Raw genomic sequence first — 18530 nt, 5'->3', positions numbered from 1 at the left:
CGAGGTTACGGATAGCGGAAGCCCTCCAAGGGCCTTCATGGCCTGTACGGAGATGACTTTGCTTGCTGCTCGGGGACGTAACCGGCCCAGTAATTGGGCCCACAGAGTGACATCGGCAAGAACTGGATCGCAAAGACTGGCCGCAGTTTCACCCAGGTACCTTAGAACCATGCTTATTTCTGCCGCATTTGTTTCACAAGCCACTAGTTTCAGATAACTTATCTGTTTAATTCAACCTTTGTTTCGTGATCGTAATTTACATCACTTCGAAACAATTTGAGGAGGACAGTACTATTATTTAGGAAATAAATTCGTGACTTCCACCAAGTGGTGTAGGGGTAGCATGTCTGCCTACTACGCAGAGGTCCATGATTCTATTTCTGACTAATCAAAGGTTTTTAATCCTAGACTTCAGGTTGGAACGGGTTCTCGCAACCTAGTGAGTTCAACAGATGAGCTAATAGTAATGTTTCAATTTCTACGTCCCACTCTTGTTAGGAGACACTGAAGTTCAGGAAAACGTGTTCCAATGGGCAGCGTTTACGTGTCGGACAAGAGGCTGGCGTATATTTCAGCCGCGTCAGATACCATCAGACGGAGTCAGGATCGAATTCATAACCTTGGGCTCGGAACGTCAACGCTCTACCGTCTGAGCTATTCATCCTGGCCCTAGAGAGGAGCAGTATACCCGGTCAAGGAAACTAAGCATTGCGACTGAGGAAGTCATCACGCTGATCACGCATCACTTATATATCTGAAAGCCATCTAGATCGGCAAGAGTCATCTTGATAGACCAAGGTCCTTTATAGGCTACACATATTTATTTAATTAAAGTTCGGCTCACGAGGTGCAGGTCTTTTGATTTGACTCCCGTAGGCGACCTGCGCGTCGTGATGAAGATGAAATGATAAGGAAGACGACACGCACACCCAGGCTCCGTGTCAGCGGAATTAACCAATGATGGTTAAAATTTCCGACCTCGCCGGGAATCGAACTCGGGACGTCTGTGACCAAAGGCCAACGTGCTAACCGGTTGGCCATACAACTGAGGAACAACCTGACGATGGGATAGAGGCCTCAGTCCAGAAAGCCAAGAATAAAAGGTGAGAGGATTTGTCGCGCTGATCACTGTCGACCTTATAACCAAAAGAGCAGTCGCGTGGAAGGCCTAGGTACACCAGGGCTGTAGCACCATGGAGTGTGGGGCGCAGATTAATATTCAATGATAATGACATGAAACGAAGTTACTCTTTCATTAATATGGGCCTACACGCAGCACACTACACTACCAAGCACCACTAGAGACACGCAATTGTGAATGCACCCCTCCTCCTCCTTGGATTGGCGTCAGGAAGGTTATACGGCCGTACAACACGGCCAGTTCCATACGGGAAGCACAGTTGGCAATCACTACCCCTCCACGGTGTGAAGAAAAGGCGCCAGAATAAGAAGAAGAAAAGAAGAAGAAGAACTACTTTTCAATGTTTTGGATAGGAAATAACGAACATTGGTTGATGTTGTTTAATATTTTTGTTCCTGGGGTAACCCGTTATGTAGCTTAGTTCGTAAGGCTAAACAATCACTTCTTGTGCTCGAAGGGATGTTTATCATATATTATTATTATTATTATTATTATTATTATTATTATTATTATTATTATTATTATTATTATTATCTTTCTTCCTTTCTTAATCTGTTACATTCCAGGGTCGGTTTTAGCCGCGGACTCAGCGAGGGATCCCACCTCTACCGCCTCAATGGCAGTGTCCTGGAGCGGGAGTCTTTGGGCGGGTGGTACAAATGGGAAGGAGGACCAATACCTCGCCTAGGTGGCCTCACCTGGTATGCTGAACAGTGGCCTGGTGGAGGGATGGGGAAGATTGGAAGGGACAGTCAAGGAAGAGGGAAGGAACCGGCCGTGGCCTTAAGTTAGGTACCATCCCAGCATTTGGCTGGAGGAGAAGTGGGAAACCGCGAAAAACCAGCTCGAGGATGGCTGAGGTGAGAATGGAACCCCCCTCTACTCAGTTAACCTCCCGAGGCTGAGTGGATCCCGTTTCAGCGCTTATACCACTTTTCAAATTTTGTGACAGTGCCTGGAATCGAACCCGGGCCTTCGGGGATGGCAGTTAAACATGCTGACCACTAACTACTAAGGCTTGAGCTATACATGACTCTTGATATTGTACTCATAGCAAATATAGTAGAGACAATACGCGACACTTCCGGATTTAGCCTTGTTAAAATGGGAGACAATTCGCAAGTGGCGCTCCTAGTGGCGTGACCTGGAAATTCGCGCTAAATTCAAATATCAATGGAAACGTATATACGGAAATGGATAAATAAATTACGTCTAGAAAGAAAGTGTTCCTAAAATATTAACTTCAAAGTTGCTAAAGCAATTTTAGATACATGAATGAAGAATTATTTAACAGGTCATTATTTAAAGACTGAAATTAGACGTATAATCAAGATATGAAATGGACTGCTGTGAAAGGGCTTGATCTTTCATTTATGCATTACTTTTTTAGCTTTAGCACACCTGCCTGAACTTTCACGGCTAGATTTGTCTTTTTTTTCTCATTTAAAAGCGTTGTACATCACATTAGGACACTTGTCAATAAAAATATCGCACATTCCTTACACACATGATTCAATGAATTTACATTTAAAAGCTGGGCAATTTTCCTTTTAACTTGAAGCCTACTAACGGAAAGAAAATCTATAAATTTAGCCGCAAAAACATTCAAAACTTCCCTATGAGCAATACTTGCCGTTACATTAGGGTAAAGCAAATTTGCATCATCATCACATTTCTTAAATCACCGTATTTTATTCAGTGCCTGACAACGCATCACGGCATTCCAAATGGGGTAACTTGGAACACAACCAGCCACACACATATGCATATGCGTTTTCCTGAATTAAATCAAAACCCACAGATCACACCTACAACAACACATCGGTATTGATGGTTAACTACTGCACTAATAATATAAAATATAATATAAAATAAGCTTGTTATATTTTAAGCCAGTTAAAATATGGGTCCCGCAGGTCAGAAGTTTAGGAAGTAGGCCTTCTATAAAAATATCTTTGTAACTGGAAGAATATATATATGCAAACACAGTATTTAATTACATTTTCTTGTCACGAGGGAAACGGAAGAAAGACCGCGAATCCTTCTGCACTTTATCGTTTATGCAGCCAAACGCAGTACATATCGTTCCACTCATATTGACAGGACATATAAAGGAATGACACACGCTAATATGTACTTATGTCAACTTAATGCAAACGCATAAATAACCCCCAAAACTTCACAAACAAATACACGTGCTCTTATGACAGAATCAGTAACTCTCAGGTCACTCCGCTAGATAGAGCTCTAATCGCTGTCCCTCGATATCTCGCAGTGTGTCGCAAATTTTCTCTACTGTGTTTGATCACAGTCACGGAACCTTCAGCTTTACGTTGAATCCGAAACGCACAGATATAACTTAGTTTTTCTTAAATTGACATGCTTTGACGTCGAGATTCTGTCCGCGACCTACTTAGCGAGAAGCCTACGACGATGTCATTTCATGTCACACCTATCATCATCACCCTGTGACATTATGGTGTCTATTCATTGGTATGGAATTAACTGAAACTGAATTTGAAACGAAATGGCTATGGCTTTGATAAAGAAACCAACCAACATGTTACATATTCCCAGAACTGTAATGAAAATTCACAGAATAGATGGTCGGAAGTATGTTATAACCCGCCAACTTGGTTTCGTCCAGAAACCATTATACGCCGGGCTGAGTTGATCAGACGACTGAGACGCTGGCCTGACCCCAACTTGGCAGGTTCGATCCTAGCTCAGTCCGGTGGTACTTGAAGGTGCTCAAATAACTAAGCCTCGTGTCGGTAGATTTACTGGCACGTTAAAGAACTCCTGCGGGACTAAATTCCGGCACCACTACTTCTCCGAAAACCGTACAAGTAGTTAGTGGGACGTAAAGCCAATAATATTATTATTAGAGTGCATTATTATGTATTATACTGGCCACAATACTGTTGTCACTGGTTTAACATGTTAAGCTAAACTGTTGTAGTATTAGCTATACAGTAGAGGCCTGCTTTCGGAAATCGACAATCTATTCGGATTGCAACAAATTTAACCCCCAGTTTATCTTAATCACTCTTGAAGAATGTATTTTGAATTAGTGCGTTAATTAATAACTGTTAGGTTCTTCAGTCTAGCGAAACTTATTTTTAATATATTATAAACCATAAAACCATAAAACATATGGTAAGAAAATTATAAGTGAAAAAAAAAAAGAACTTCATTAGAACAGAATGGCATGTTTCGCTCTTGAGAGAACATCAGCTTCAATCAAATCTCACTCGAAATATTTAGACAATTTGCTTTACATCGCACCGACTCAAATAAGTCTTTCGGCGACGATGGGATAGGAAATGGCTAGGAGTGGGAAGGAAGCGGCTGTGGCCTTAATTAAGGTACAGCCCCAGCTTGGTTGGGGTTGGGGGAGCGGGGTTTCTGATTAGGTCTGTTGGCGGTTATGCTGGGTAGAAGGGGGTGGTTTGTTATAGGATATGAGTAGGCTTATTAGGAGTGTGTATAGAACGGCGTTTACTTCTTGATTGGGTGGGACCGTGATGTTGGCTGGTCCTGGGTTCGTTGGTGGGATCATTGAGAGACTGGACATTGGGGGTGGACGTGCTTTAGTGCTTGCATTTTGCCTGATTTGAAAATGAGAAACAACGGATATTCATCTTTAAGGCTGCCTACAGTGAGGTTCGAACCCACTCTCTCCCGGATGCAAGCTCACAGCTGCGCGCCCGTAACCGCACGGCTATCTCGGCCGGTGTATATTTTGACACGTATAAGCATTATTCTAGAGTGGAGAGGAGAGAGGACTTCATTAAGATACTGTAAGGTTCAAGTTTCAAGTTTTTAAAGATTTGAACATATATGTTTATATCTACATTTCTAAATATTTTGAGTGTGATTTGATGGAATCTGATGATGTTCATTCAAGAACGAAGCACGTCGTTCTATTTTAATTAAATTGTTTCATTTTCAGTTATAATTATGTTTCCATATGTTTTCTTTTTGCAGGTGGTTTGTAATTTATTTATTCAAAGTTACATTCACCTGTGAATCATGTCACCTTGCTGCGGTGGGGAGGCTTGCGTGTCCCAGTGAAGCAGAAAGCCGAGCCGCAGGTGAAACCATATCGGATGGGTATCTGCTGAGAGACCAGACTAAGGAATGGTTCATCGAAATGGGGGTAGCAGCCTTTCGGAAGTTGCAAGGGCGGCAGTCTAGATGATTGACTGATATGGCCTTGTAATAATACTCATCATGGCTTACCTGTGTTGATGTCGGACTCGTTGGCTGAATGGTCAGCGTACTGGCCTTCGGTTCAGAGGGTCCCGGGTTCGATTCCCGGCCGGGTCGGGGATTTTAACCTTCATTGGTTAATTCCAGTGGCCCGGGGGCTGGGTGTTTGTGATGTCCCCAACATCCCTGCAACTCACACACCACACATAACACTATCCTCCACCACAATAACACGCAGTTACCTACAAATGGCAGATGCCTCATCGGAGGGTCTGCCTTACAAGGGCTGCACTCGGCTAGAAATAGCCACACGAAATTATTTATTGAGGCGGAGGCCGTACTGCGCCAGCCGAAATTATTATTACCTGTGTTGATACTGCTACATGGCTGAACGTTTCGGAAAACTACAGCCGTAACTAACTCCCGAGGACATGCAGCTCTCTCTGTATGAATGATGTACTGATGATGGCTCCCTCCCTGTAAAATATTTCGGAGGTAAACTAGTCCCCAATTCGGATCTCCGGGTGGGGACTACACGAGACGGGGCGATCATCAGGAAGATGGATACTGACATCCTGCGAGTCGGAGCGTGGAATGTTAGAAGTTTGAATCGTTGTGGTCGGTTGAAGAATCTGAAAAGGGAGATGAATACACTAAAGTTAGATGTAGTTGGTATACGTGAAGTACGTTGGCAGGAAGAACAGGAATTTCGGTAAGGCGACTACCGAATTATAAAACACAAAATCAAACTGGCGAAATGCAGGAGTTGGTTTAATAATGAATAAGAAAATAGGGCAGCGGGTAAACTACTATGAACAGCATATTGAAAGAATTATTGTCGTCCAGATAGACACTAAACCAATGCCCACCACATTAGTGCTGGTCTATATGCCTACTAGTTCAGCGGGTGATGAGGAAATCGAAAGAATATATGAGGAGATAGCAAATGTAAATCAAAATGTAAAAGGTAGGAGAATCTAATTGTGATGGGAGACTAGAATCCAGTGGTAGGGCAAGGAGGAGAATGTAATCCAGTAGGAGAATTCAGATTGGGACGAAGGAACGAAAGAGGAAAAGGTTGATTGAATTCTGCACTGATCATAATTTAGTCCTTGCCATTACTTGGTTCAAACACCACAAACGACGTCTGTACACGTGGACGAGACCTAGAGACACTGGAAGGTATCAAATAGACATCAATATGATTAGTCAGAGATTCAGAAGCCAGATGTTGAATTGTAAAACTTTCCCAGGAGCAGACGTGGACTCTGACCACAACTTGTTGGTCATGAAGTGCCATCTGAAGTTGAAGAAATTGAAGAAAGGAATACAAGGAGATGGGATCTAGACAAGTTGAAAGAAAAGAGTGTGAGGGATTGCTTCAAGGAACATGTTGCACAAGGACTAAGTGAAAAGGCTGAAGGACACACACAGTAGAGGAAGAGTGGATAGTCATGAAAAATGAAGTCAGTAGGCCTGCTGAAGAGATGTTAGGAAGGACGAAAAGATCAATTAAGAATCAGTGGATAACACAGGAGATACTAGATCTGATTGATGAACGAAGAAAATACAAGAATGCTAGAAATGAAGAGCGCAGAAAAGAATACAGGCGATTAAAGAATGAAGTGGATAGAAAGTGCAAGGCAGCTAAGGAAGAATGGCTGAAGGAGAAGTGCAAGGATTTCGAAGGTTGTATGGTCCTAGGAAAGGCAGATACTGCATACAGGAAAATCAAGGAAACTTTTGGAGAAAGGGAAAAGGAAGAAGACAAAGCAGAAGGATGGCAGGAACATATCCAACAGTTATATCAAGGAAATGTTGTAGATGATTTTGTTCTGGAACAAGAAGAGGCGGTTGATGGCTTGATGCTGATGAAATGGGAGACCCAACTTTGAGGTCAGAGTTTGACAGTGTGAGAGACCTAAATAGGAATTAGTGAATTACTGACTGCCTTAGGAGAAACTAGCGTGGCAAAGTCATTCCATTTAGTGTGTACGATGTATGAAACAGGAGAAGTGCCATCCGATTTTCGGCAGAATGTTGTTATACCTATTCCCAAAAAAGCCGGCGCTGACAAATATGAAAACTACCGCACCATAATTTTAATATCTCATGCCTGCAAAATTTTAACACGTGTTACTTGCAGAAGAATGGAAGGACAAGTTGAAGCTGAGTTGGGAGAAGATCAATTTGGCTTCAGAAGAAATGTAGGAACACGTGAAGCAATCCTGACTTTACGTCTGATCTTAGAGGATCGAATTAAGAAGGAAAAGCCCACGTACATGGCATTCGTAGATCTAGAAAAGACATTCAATAATGTTGATGGGACCAAGCTATTTAAGATTCTGAAGGTGATTGGGATCAGATACCGAGAACGAGGGATTATCTACAATCTGTATAAACATCAGTCTGCAGTGATAAGAATCGGGGGCTTTGAAAAAGAAGCAGCAATCCAGAGAGTAGTGAGGCAAGGCTGCAACTTGTCCCCTCTCCGTTTCCATGTTTACATAGAACAGACAGTAAAGGAAATCAAAGAGGAATTTGGAAAGGGAATCACAAACCGAGGAGTGAAAATCAAAAACCTTGTGATTTCCCTATGATGTTGTTATTTTATCTGAGACTGCAGAAGATCTCGAGAAGCTGCTGAATGGTATGGACGATGTTGTAAACAAGGTTGGGTTTACAAAAACACAACTTCTTTATTTGCTTCACATGTAAAATTACAATATTTACACTAACAAAACTGAAAGTTATCTCGAAGCAAAATGAACTATGAATTTGGAGAAAGAGTCTGTCTTTTGTACACTATATACACGTTGGAGTATTCACATTCACTACTATCTCGGAAAGATAGTCCTTGTGACATGAAAAGTTCTTGATAGTCGAAAACTATCAGAAGCACTGACGTAAATATCTCAGAGAATCCTTCCTTGTTGAAGTGTCTGAGTTCATTAACGTAAGTTCAATGACTGAAGAGTTCCTACTTAGCGAAACTAAGTTGATAATGGGAGCTTGCATTAGCTAGGGAATGATAGTGGCATATAATGGTAAGACTGGACATGGACAGTGGAACAAGCAAGAGGAGCGGTGACCCGAGGTGAGACCTCTTACTGCCAGAAATTCAGTCCACCTGGCCGAAGCACATTTTCAAGAGCAGTAGCCTCCGTGCTCGACGTAGGGTGTATTCTGGAGCTGGACACCGGGGTCAGTGGGCCTGGACAGGCTAGGAGCTCCTTTTTATAGCACACACAACGTTCCAGGCACGCGCACTGAGGGCTGCGCGTCGAGGCTCGAAGAATAACACACTGGCACGCGTGTAGCTGGCTGTCGGATCGAGAAGGGCGCGACGGACATACAACAGACGAAGTCTTGGGTAAGGAGTACAAGATGAAAATAAATAAGTCCAAAACAAAAGTCATGGAGTGCAGTCGAACGAAGGCCGGTGACGCAGGAAATATTAGATTAGGAAATGAAGTCTTAAAGGAAGTAAATTAATATTGTTACTTGGGTAACAAAATAACTAATGATGGCAGAAGTAAGGAGGACATAAAATGCAGACTAGCACAAGCAAGGAAGAGCTTTCTTAAGAAAAGAAATTTGCTCACTTCAACTATTCATGTAGGAATTAGAAAGATATTTCTGAAGACTTTCATCTGGAGCGTGGCATTGTATGGAAGTGAAACATGGACGAAAACTAGCTCAGAAAGAAAGAGAATAGAAGCTTTTGAAATGTGATGTTACAGAAGAATGCTGAAGGTGAGATGGATAGATAAAATCACGAAAGAAGAGATACTGAATCGAATTGGTGAGAGGAGATCGATTTGGCTAAATTCGACGAGAAGAAGAGACAGAATGATAGGACACATCTTAAGACACCCAGGACTAGTTCAGTTAGTTTTTGAAGGAAGTGTAGGCGGTAAGATCGGTAGGGGTAGACCAAGGTATGAATATGATAAGCAGATTAGAGCAGATGTAGGATCCAATAGTAACGTTAGCACAGGATAGGCTGGCATGGATGGCTGCATCAAACCAGTCTATGGACTAATGGCTCAAACACACTCATTCAGCAGTCAAAAGAACCTAACAGTTATAAATAACCCGAGTCGGAACTGGAAGGAAATAACTTCAGATATCACCAAAAAATCAGTATGTTATACAAATATGACCAGTCTAAATAATTTTCCATACAGAACAAATTTGTTTTTGATGTAGATGAAGAAGTGTCATGAAATGTCATCTGGAACCTAAACATTTGCTCTAGAACCTCTGTGATTTCTGTTTTCTAAGCACGTACGTCTGATCGCATTTATCTTGCCAGATTTCACTGAAGTTGATAGGGTATTGTATGAGTTACGAATTACTAAATATTAGAAAAACACTTCAAACTATTGCCACTTCTAGAGAAGTAGGCTAATGTATTTTGTGCTGTAAGTAGTTGCAATTATTGCCATAAATATTTTTTTCTCAGGTGTGGCATTAGACGTTCCTATTTCTAAGACAAAGACGTTCAATTCTGTAATGGTTTTTCTTCGCGCTTTTATAGCTCAGCTCAAATGCGCTACTTTCCTTCGTCCTTCTCAGGCTAACTATAAGGACACCGAGCGAGATGTCGGAGACATCTTCTTTCCCGTGAGTAGTACTAATTTCACTCTGAAAAGAGCACAAAAATAGTCACTTCCGTAGCATTGGACTTCGCCTCGAGTTTAGTCGGTTGTCAAGAATGCAGGACAACAACGAAGTCGCAAGTTCAGTGTGTCCACTTTACTATTATTAATTATAATTAATTTACAAATAATAATAATAATAATAATAATAATAATAATAATAATAATAATAATACATTGCAACTGAGAAACACAATAAATATACAACAGAGAATTACATGAAAACAAAATATTACAAGAAATCATATCAAAACAGGAATTTACTTGATAACGAAAGAGGAGGACTAAAAACAATAGTGAAAAAATACATACAAATTCAAGATAATGTACGAGTAGTGAAACATAATTATAATTATTTCACACTTAATTTACAAAATATAACTTAAACTTTAAAATTACAAGTTCCCAAAAATGATAACTGCAACGCTGTCACACATTAATTCACAAATAATTTTTCTTTCTTTCTTAATCTGCTTACCCTCCAGGGTTGATTTTTCCCTCGGACTCAGCAAGGGATCCTACCTTTACCGCCTCAAGGGCAGTGGCCTGGAGTGTGAAACATTGGGTCGGGGATACAACTGGGGAGAACGACCAGTACCTCGCCCAGGCGGCTTCACCTGCTATGTTGAGCAGTGGCTTTGGTGGGGGATGGGAAGATTGGAAGGGAGAGACAAAGAAGAGGGAAGGAAGCGGCCGTGGCCTTAAGTTAGGTACCATCCCGGTATTTGCCTGGAGGAGAAGTGGGAAACCACGGAAAACCACTTCCAGGATGGCTGAGGTGGGAATCGAACCCACCTATACTCAGTTGACCTACCGAGGCTGACTGGACCCCGTTTCAGCCCTCGTACCACTTTTCAAATTTCGTAGCAGAGCCGGGAATCGAACCCGGGCCTCCGGGGGTGGTAGCTAATCACACTAACCTCTACACCACAGAGGCGGACCTCAAAGGATTTACAGAATATAATTAAAACATTTTAGTAGAAATAATGAGTCATAGTAACTCGCACGTAACATAAATAACGCCAGTACCGTAACACAACTATTTGCTGTAGACTGAGCGGTGCAGTGAATTGCTACTTGTTTACAACGTCATCAAGTGGAAATATATACACACTTACCGTGATAGTGAAGTCTTTTCTTGAAGCATCTAACATTTTTGGGTAAGGTTCTAAGACTGCTCCAGGTATTGCATTCCATTTATCAATTCGCCAATTTGCCAACGAAAATTTACCATAATTTCTGTTCAGGATGGCTGAGGTGGGAATCGAACCCATCTATACTCAGGTGACCTCCCGTGGCTGACTGGACCCCGTTCCAGCCCTCGTACCACTTTTCAAATTTCGTAGCAGAGCCCTTTACTTTAGGCGAGTGCCTATGTAACAAGGCCTCTCCCCATGCTAGCTTATTCGTATATGCCATGTACATGGCACAAAACCGAGCTCTCTTCCTTCTAGCCTCATGCATCGCCCACGCAAATTTCTTTGTCATTCTCGTCACACTACTTCTGAGATTAAAATCATTAAACACGAACCTAGCAGGCTTTCGCTGTACCATCTCTGGTGCAATGATGAGGCTTGTTTGGTACGGGTTCCATGAGGCTGCTGCATATTCCTGTATTGGCCTTATGAGCAATAAAATAGTAACCCAGCGCCTTCAAGTGAGAACTGTTGTCCTTTAGCATCCTCATCACGAGTTGAAAATACTTGTACGCTTGTCTAATTACATTTCCTACGCGTGTGTCACATTTTATCTCTCTTTTAGTGTGGACCCTTCGGGGAAAAGAATGTGTTATAGTCAAGTGTCAAATCATTTTTGGAACCAAATGCAATAGTCATATAAATATTGTAATATTGTAATATTATTTATTTATTTATTTATTTATTTATTTATTTATTTATTTATTTATTTATTTATTTATTCATTGACATACGTTGTTGGTATATTACGGCATCAAGCATTGTGTAAAGATGATTTCTGTCATTATATTGTGGTGTTAAACTTCTTACCGGTACTGCAAACCACATTAGCACAGGTGTCAACTATCTTCTCGAACGTCCAAACCTTGGATCTTCCTGACAATAACTCTCCAGTCCATCAGTTGAGTTCATCCAGTAAGTTTGAAGGTGAAATATATGAAGCAACTGCAATTTAAAGACATATTTTAAGTCTCCCACATTTCCCACATTTTACATTAGTATTTAGTGAATTGTCACGCATTTCTGAAGAATCAAAAGAAACTGTGGTTCTACGCACGCAGTATTGTGTCGCTACGTCTTGTAGGTGCGGATCGTCTCCAAGAGAGGAGTAGTACATCCTTGTGTTGAATAACTTGGGAGATTCGTTTTGATAAGAGTACTCGAGGTATGTTTTTGTTTGTTCCTACCATACGATAGCACTTCATTAGTACGAGCAGAGACAACTACCGTAGTTCTGTGTGCTTGTACCATTCCAGTTGCCGTCACCCATCAGTGTCATCTCTGCTTACGGCTAGCATTAACACTGCCTCTTATCGCACTACGTGGGGCTGTGTTCACAGAGTAATGTATTTAGATAAGCCATGTTACCTTATGGTTAATACTTTTCGTTTACGGGGAGATTCTGTACAAGCGCATTTATCAAGTCGGGTGTTGTCCATGAGTCGACAGGCCAGCCAGTTATCTCTCTTGCGTGACTTTACACTGAGCTCAACAGCTGTCGCATACTCAAAATTTAAACAGATATGTAATTGATCTTCGGATAAAAACTTGCTAAATAATATCAAAGCTCATTAATGGAAAATAGAGAATTGTATCTGTAAATGTTTGTTGCTTCAAATGGCACGTTTTTAAACTAATAATCACACAGGACACAATTTATTTAATGTAAATACACGCCATTTATTCATGCTGGATTGTATTGTTAATTTATGTACAGAACGTACAGCACATGTCGTTGAAATTTCAAATACCAAATTGCAGTATTTATAATAATAATAATAATAATAATAATAATAATAATAATAATAATAATAATAATAATAATAATAATAATAATAATAATGCTATTTGCTTTACGTCCCACTTACTACTCTTTTAAGGTTTTCGGAGACGCCGAAGTGCCGGAATTTAGTCCCGCAGGAGATCTTTTACGTGCCAGTAAATCTACCGACACGAGGCTGACGTATTTGAGCACCTTCAAATACCACCGGACTGAGCCAGGATCGAACCTGCCAAGTTGGGGTCAGAAGGCCAGCGCCTCAACCGTCTGAGCCACTCAGCCCGGCAGTATTTATTATCAAGATGACTGAAATAGTCTTTCTCGACCCGAGATATTAAATCTTCCCAGGCGAAGTCTGGCTCCATGGCTAAGTGGTTAGCGGGATGGCCTTAGGCCACAGGGGTCCCGGGTTCGATTCCCGGCTGGGTCGGGAATTTTAACCATCATTGGTTAATTTCGCTGGCATGGGGGCTGGGTGTATGCGTCATCTTCATCAACATTTCATCCTCATCACGACTGCCAGGTTGCCTAAGGGAGTCAAATCAAAAGACCTGCACCTGGCGAGCCGAACATGTCCTCGGACACTCCCGGCACTAAAAGCCACACGCCATTTCATTTTCCCAGGCGAATATCTATCAGTAAACTCTAGTGAGGAAAATCAATGAGCTTGACGGTGAGTAATAGGTCTCAATAGTAAAGAACGTTACGGAATTTCGGGCCATGCTATATCCAAGTTCTACGCTTCCGGTAAATGACATCTTAGAACAAGCCCGGTGAATGAGGAGAGAACTTGCCTTCCAGCCTGCTTTGGTTTATTAACCGAGAAACATAAGTAACAAGGTTTTAAAATTTACGCGAATTCTTGCAAAAATAGGTAATTTTTAAGCCTATACGAGTCGGAGTTTCTCAGAAATTACACTACAATACAAATATTATTGTCACATCGTCTGGTTCTACTCACACATCCAACGTGTGTGGATGCTGCAATGAAAGGGATAAGGTGAACCGTGATTCTCGAGGAAAACCTATTCCACCTCCGTTCTATGAAACAACTACTTCTGTTGAACCGAAGAAAATTTGAATCCAGGGCACAAGCCGACGTTTAACCACCATCACTGCACTTTACTTCACTCCATATTACCACTAGTCTATACTTAGCTACGTAGGGCGAGTGATTACTTCCGATCAAGTAGGAGGATTTCACTCGCCATGGTAATGAATACTGCAACGGATTCGAAACATTGGCAATCTATACATAATTTGATAAGCCGTTTTCCGGAGTGGAAATTTTGAGAAAACGGCTGAACAAATTTTAGTGCGTAGCCCTTTATTTTACAGCAAGGCAAGATAGACAGGCTGAAGATGAAATCCCAGCACCAAGAAGGAGCTGTGCTAGATAAACAAAATTCGGGAGGCGTGTTTGTACATCTGAAAGATGATGCCTATTCAAATTTTCCCGCTAGTCGACGAAGTGGGGTACTTTACTTAATGGCGTACGGCCTCCGGAGAAACCTGGTGCGGGTCTTTTTCTCATAGACGGCCTATTAGGCGACCTGCATGTCTGTGAAGATGAAAGCCCTACCTAGGATGATTTCTAATGCTGAATACGCCACACATACCCAGCCCCCGAGCCATTGGAATTAACCAATTAAGGTTAAAATCCAGTGGGGTACTAGTAGCGTCACTATGACGTAGCAAAGCAAGTTTGCTTTAATAACGCGCTGTACTTGTGAGTGTTAGTCATCGTTCGGTGTTCACCTTGTAAAGTAGGTGTTAATAAAACATGCCTTTAAGTAGACGAAGAAGGCAGTATCAGCAGGTTACGTTTTTTTGAACGAGGCCTTGTAATAGGACTACGAGAAGGTTGATGTTCTGTCCGCAATATTGCAAAACATCTTGGCAGGGATGTATCCACAGTGCATCTGTACTGGCAACAATTATCGTTGAAAACAACTGTGTCAAGAAGACCAGAGTCCGGCCGCACGTGCGTCACTATGGAGAGGGAAACCACGGTATTCGGCGCATGGCTGTTATGAATCGTACTGCATATGCAACAGCTATTAGAGCTTCAGTTGACACCGGAGTGAGACATCTAACTGTACGATTACTTGAGGGTCAGCTCCGAACCAGACGTCCTGTACCGTCCACGCCACTAACTCCGAATCACTGCCATCTGCGACTTCAGTGGTGTCAAGCTAGAGATCATATAAGGGCTGAATTGAGATCTGGTATGTTCTCTGATGAGAGCCGTTTCTCTCTTTGTGTTAGTGATGGCCGCAGGTTCGTAAGAACCAAGCTGTCTGCGGCGTCGACACACTGGACCTACACCAGGAGGTATGGTCTGAGTAGCGATTTCCTTTGACAGCAGGGGCGCTCTTGTCGTTATTCCAGGAACCTTGGCAGTGAATTTGTACGTCAGACTCGTTATTGGACCGGTTGTGCTGCCACTCATTCTCAGTATTCAAGGGGGCGCTTTCCTCATACTGCTGCTGTCACCCAACGTGCTCTACAAAGTGTCGATCAGTTGATTTGGCAAGCGAATTCACTAGACCTATCGCTCATTGAACACGTATGGGTTATTATGGGACAACAAATCCAGCGTCACCCAATACCAATATTAACCATTGATGATTAGAGTGACCAAGTGCAACAGGCGTAGAAATCCATCCCACAGAATGACATACGGCACCTGTGGTGACTACAGCGGTTAATCTACCACCATGCCATATATGTTCTCGCGCATACTTGAACCTGCGACCTGGGAACTTTAAATAAATAAATATGTGTAGTCTGTAAAGATGACTATTACCGAACTAGATAGCTTTCAGATATGTGAGTAATACAAGGTCAGCGTGACGACTTCCTCAGTCACAATGCTTGGTTTTCTTGACTGCGTACACTGCTCCTTTCTAGATCGCTATCCCTAGACCGTGATAATCTGCGGCGAACCTAAGCAAATCACAACAACAAACAAAGGCGTCTCCTGCAGGCCACGAAGTCCCCTGGAAAAATAGGTGGCAGTAGTGAAAAGAAGGGTTACGTCTTCGCTCGCTCGCCCTTTTCCCTGGGAATTAACATGGGTCTTCATTTTATTGTAGTTTAATAATGATAATAATGTTATTTGTTTTACGTCCCACTAACTACTCTTTTACGGTTTTCGGAGACGCCGAGGTGCCGGAATTTAGTCCCGCAGGAGTTCTTTTACGTGCCAGTAAATCTACCGACACGAGGCTGACGTATTTGAGCACCTTCAAATACCACCGGACTGAGCCAGGATCGAACCTGCCAAGTTGGGGTCAGAAGGCCAGCGCCTTAACCGTCTGAGCCACTCAGCCCGGCTTTATTGTAGTTTAACTGACCCTAAGAAATGTGTACCACTCCACTTCTAAATCTCATGACTGCCTGACCGGGAATTGAAATAACCACGAAAAGTTTCTCCTCTGCTTTGGCTTTCCCCACGCAGGAAACGACTTCATGTGTTCGTTGATGAAATGAAGTGTACTGTGAAGTAGTACTTATTTTTGATATGTATTATATACTACACCTCATTATAATGTGACGAGACAGGAGGGCTCCATGTGTCATCCCCTTGTTCGTCTGAGGATACATTTAGCCCTCACATGACTTTACCTGAATGCTGTCCATGGCAAGGTGTATCGTATTGTGAGACAATGTGAGCTGAGCGCCGCGGGCCAGTGGGCTCGGGAACCCCGCCCTGCTCGAGTGTCGCAGCTCGCCGCGCACGGCTTGCCACCCACACTGAGAGCGCAACCCGCGGTCCGCACCACCCATCCGGCCACCCGCAGTGCCCAGCCGTGGTTCCGTATCCGGCCCATACTCGCCTCTGCAGCGCACCTCCAATCCTAATTCTTTCCCTCGAAACAATTACTTACTGAACTACTACTACTGCTGCTACTACTACTACTGAAAAAGAAAATCCACAGCCTGTTTCCAGTCATTCGACCAAGTCAGGAACGGATTGAATGAAGCGCCATCTAGCGGCGAGGATAGGAAGTGTGCCGGGTGCCGAAGCCTGTCGCACTCCTCTGCGGTAACGATTACTGACTGACTAATGAAATGAAATGATATTGGAGAGTGTCGCTGGAATGAAACATGACAGGGAAAACCGGAGTACCCGGAGAAAAACCTGTCTCGCCTCCGCTTTGTCCAGCACAAATCTCGCATGGAGTGACCAGGATTTGAACCACGGAACCCAGCGATAAGAGGCTGGTGTGGTGCCGCCTGAACCATGGAGGCTCAATACTATTTTTTTGCAAGCTGCTTTACGTCGCACCGACACAGATATGTCTTAATGCGACGATGGGATAGGAAAGGGCTAGGGGTAGGAAGGAAGCGGTCGTGGCCTTAATTAGGGTACAGCCTGGTGTGAAAATGGGAAACCATGAAAAACCATTTTCAGGGCTGCATACAGTGTGGTTCGAACCCGCTATCTCCCGGATGCAAGCTCACAGCTGCCCGCCCCTTACAGCACGGCAATATTACTACTACTACTACTACTACTACTACTACTACTACTACTACTACTACTACTAATAATAATAATAATAATAATAATAACAAGCATTGTTAGGAATAGCCTTCTGTGTAGACAAAAAAGTTTTGGATTCAGTAATAGAGGTGAAACCCATCAACAATAGGCTTATGACCTTAAGAATCAGGCATACAAACAAAAAATACACCTTTATTAATATGCATGCACCAACAAATGGAGACAATAAAAAGGAGCCTGAAAAAACAGAAAGATTCTGGGAAGAACTTGAAACAGAAATGGCCAAAATCCCTAAAAATGATGTGAAAATTCTACGCGGTGATTTCAATGCACAGCTTGGCAGAGAATACAAATACAGGAGGACAGTGGGAGACTATCCAGCCCACAGATTCACCAATAAAAATGGCACACGCCTCATTGAGTTATGCCAACAAAATAACCTCAAAATTATGTCAACATCACTCCGGAAGAATCCCAAAAAGCAAAAAACTTGGCGATCACCCATCCATCATTTAGGAGAATTTCAGATTGATCATGTGGCAATATCATATGATTACCAAAAGGAAATTCATGATGTGCATGTGCGCAGAGGTGCTAACATCGATTCGGATAATTATTTAAGCAGAATCAAAATTAAATTCACACCCAAAGGGAAATTCAACAGGAAAACATCGGTGATTCCAAAATTTGATCTGCACAAAATCAAGGACTACAAAATTTGAGAAGAATGGGAAAAACGACCTGCAGAGAGCTGGGAGAATTACCAGACTAAAATCATCGAAACGGCGAAGGACCTAATCCCTCTTCGCAAGAAACCAAAACATCCTTGGTGGAATCAAGAATGTGAGACCGCACTAGAAGAAAGGAAAAAGGCATTTCAAAACTACAATTGTAACAAATCAGAAGAAACACAGAAGAAATTCTTCGAAGTTCGCAAGCATGTATCTAAGATTTTAAGACAAAATAAACGGAAATACGTCAATGTCCAACTGAAGTCAACTGAAGACAACTTCAAAAATTACAA

The sequence above is a fragment of the Anabrus simplex genome, chromosome 2, assembly GCF_040414725.1.
Source record: "Anabrus simplex isolate iqAnaSimp1 chromosome 2, ASM4041472v1, whole genome shotgun sequence".
NCBI classification, from domain to species: Eukaryota; Metazoa; Arthropoda; class Insecta; order Orthoptera; family Tettigoniidae; genus Anabrus; species Anabrus simplex.
The sequence above is the reverse complement of the archived record's forward strand: the minus strand, read 5'-3'. Positions refer to the sequence as shown.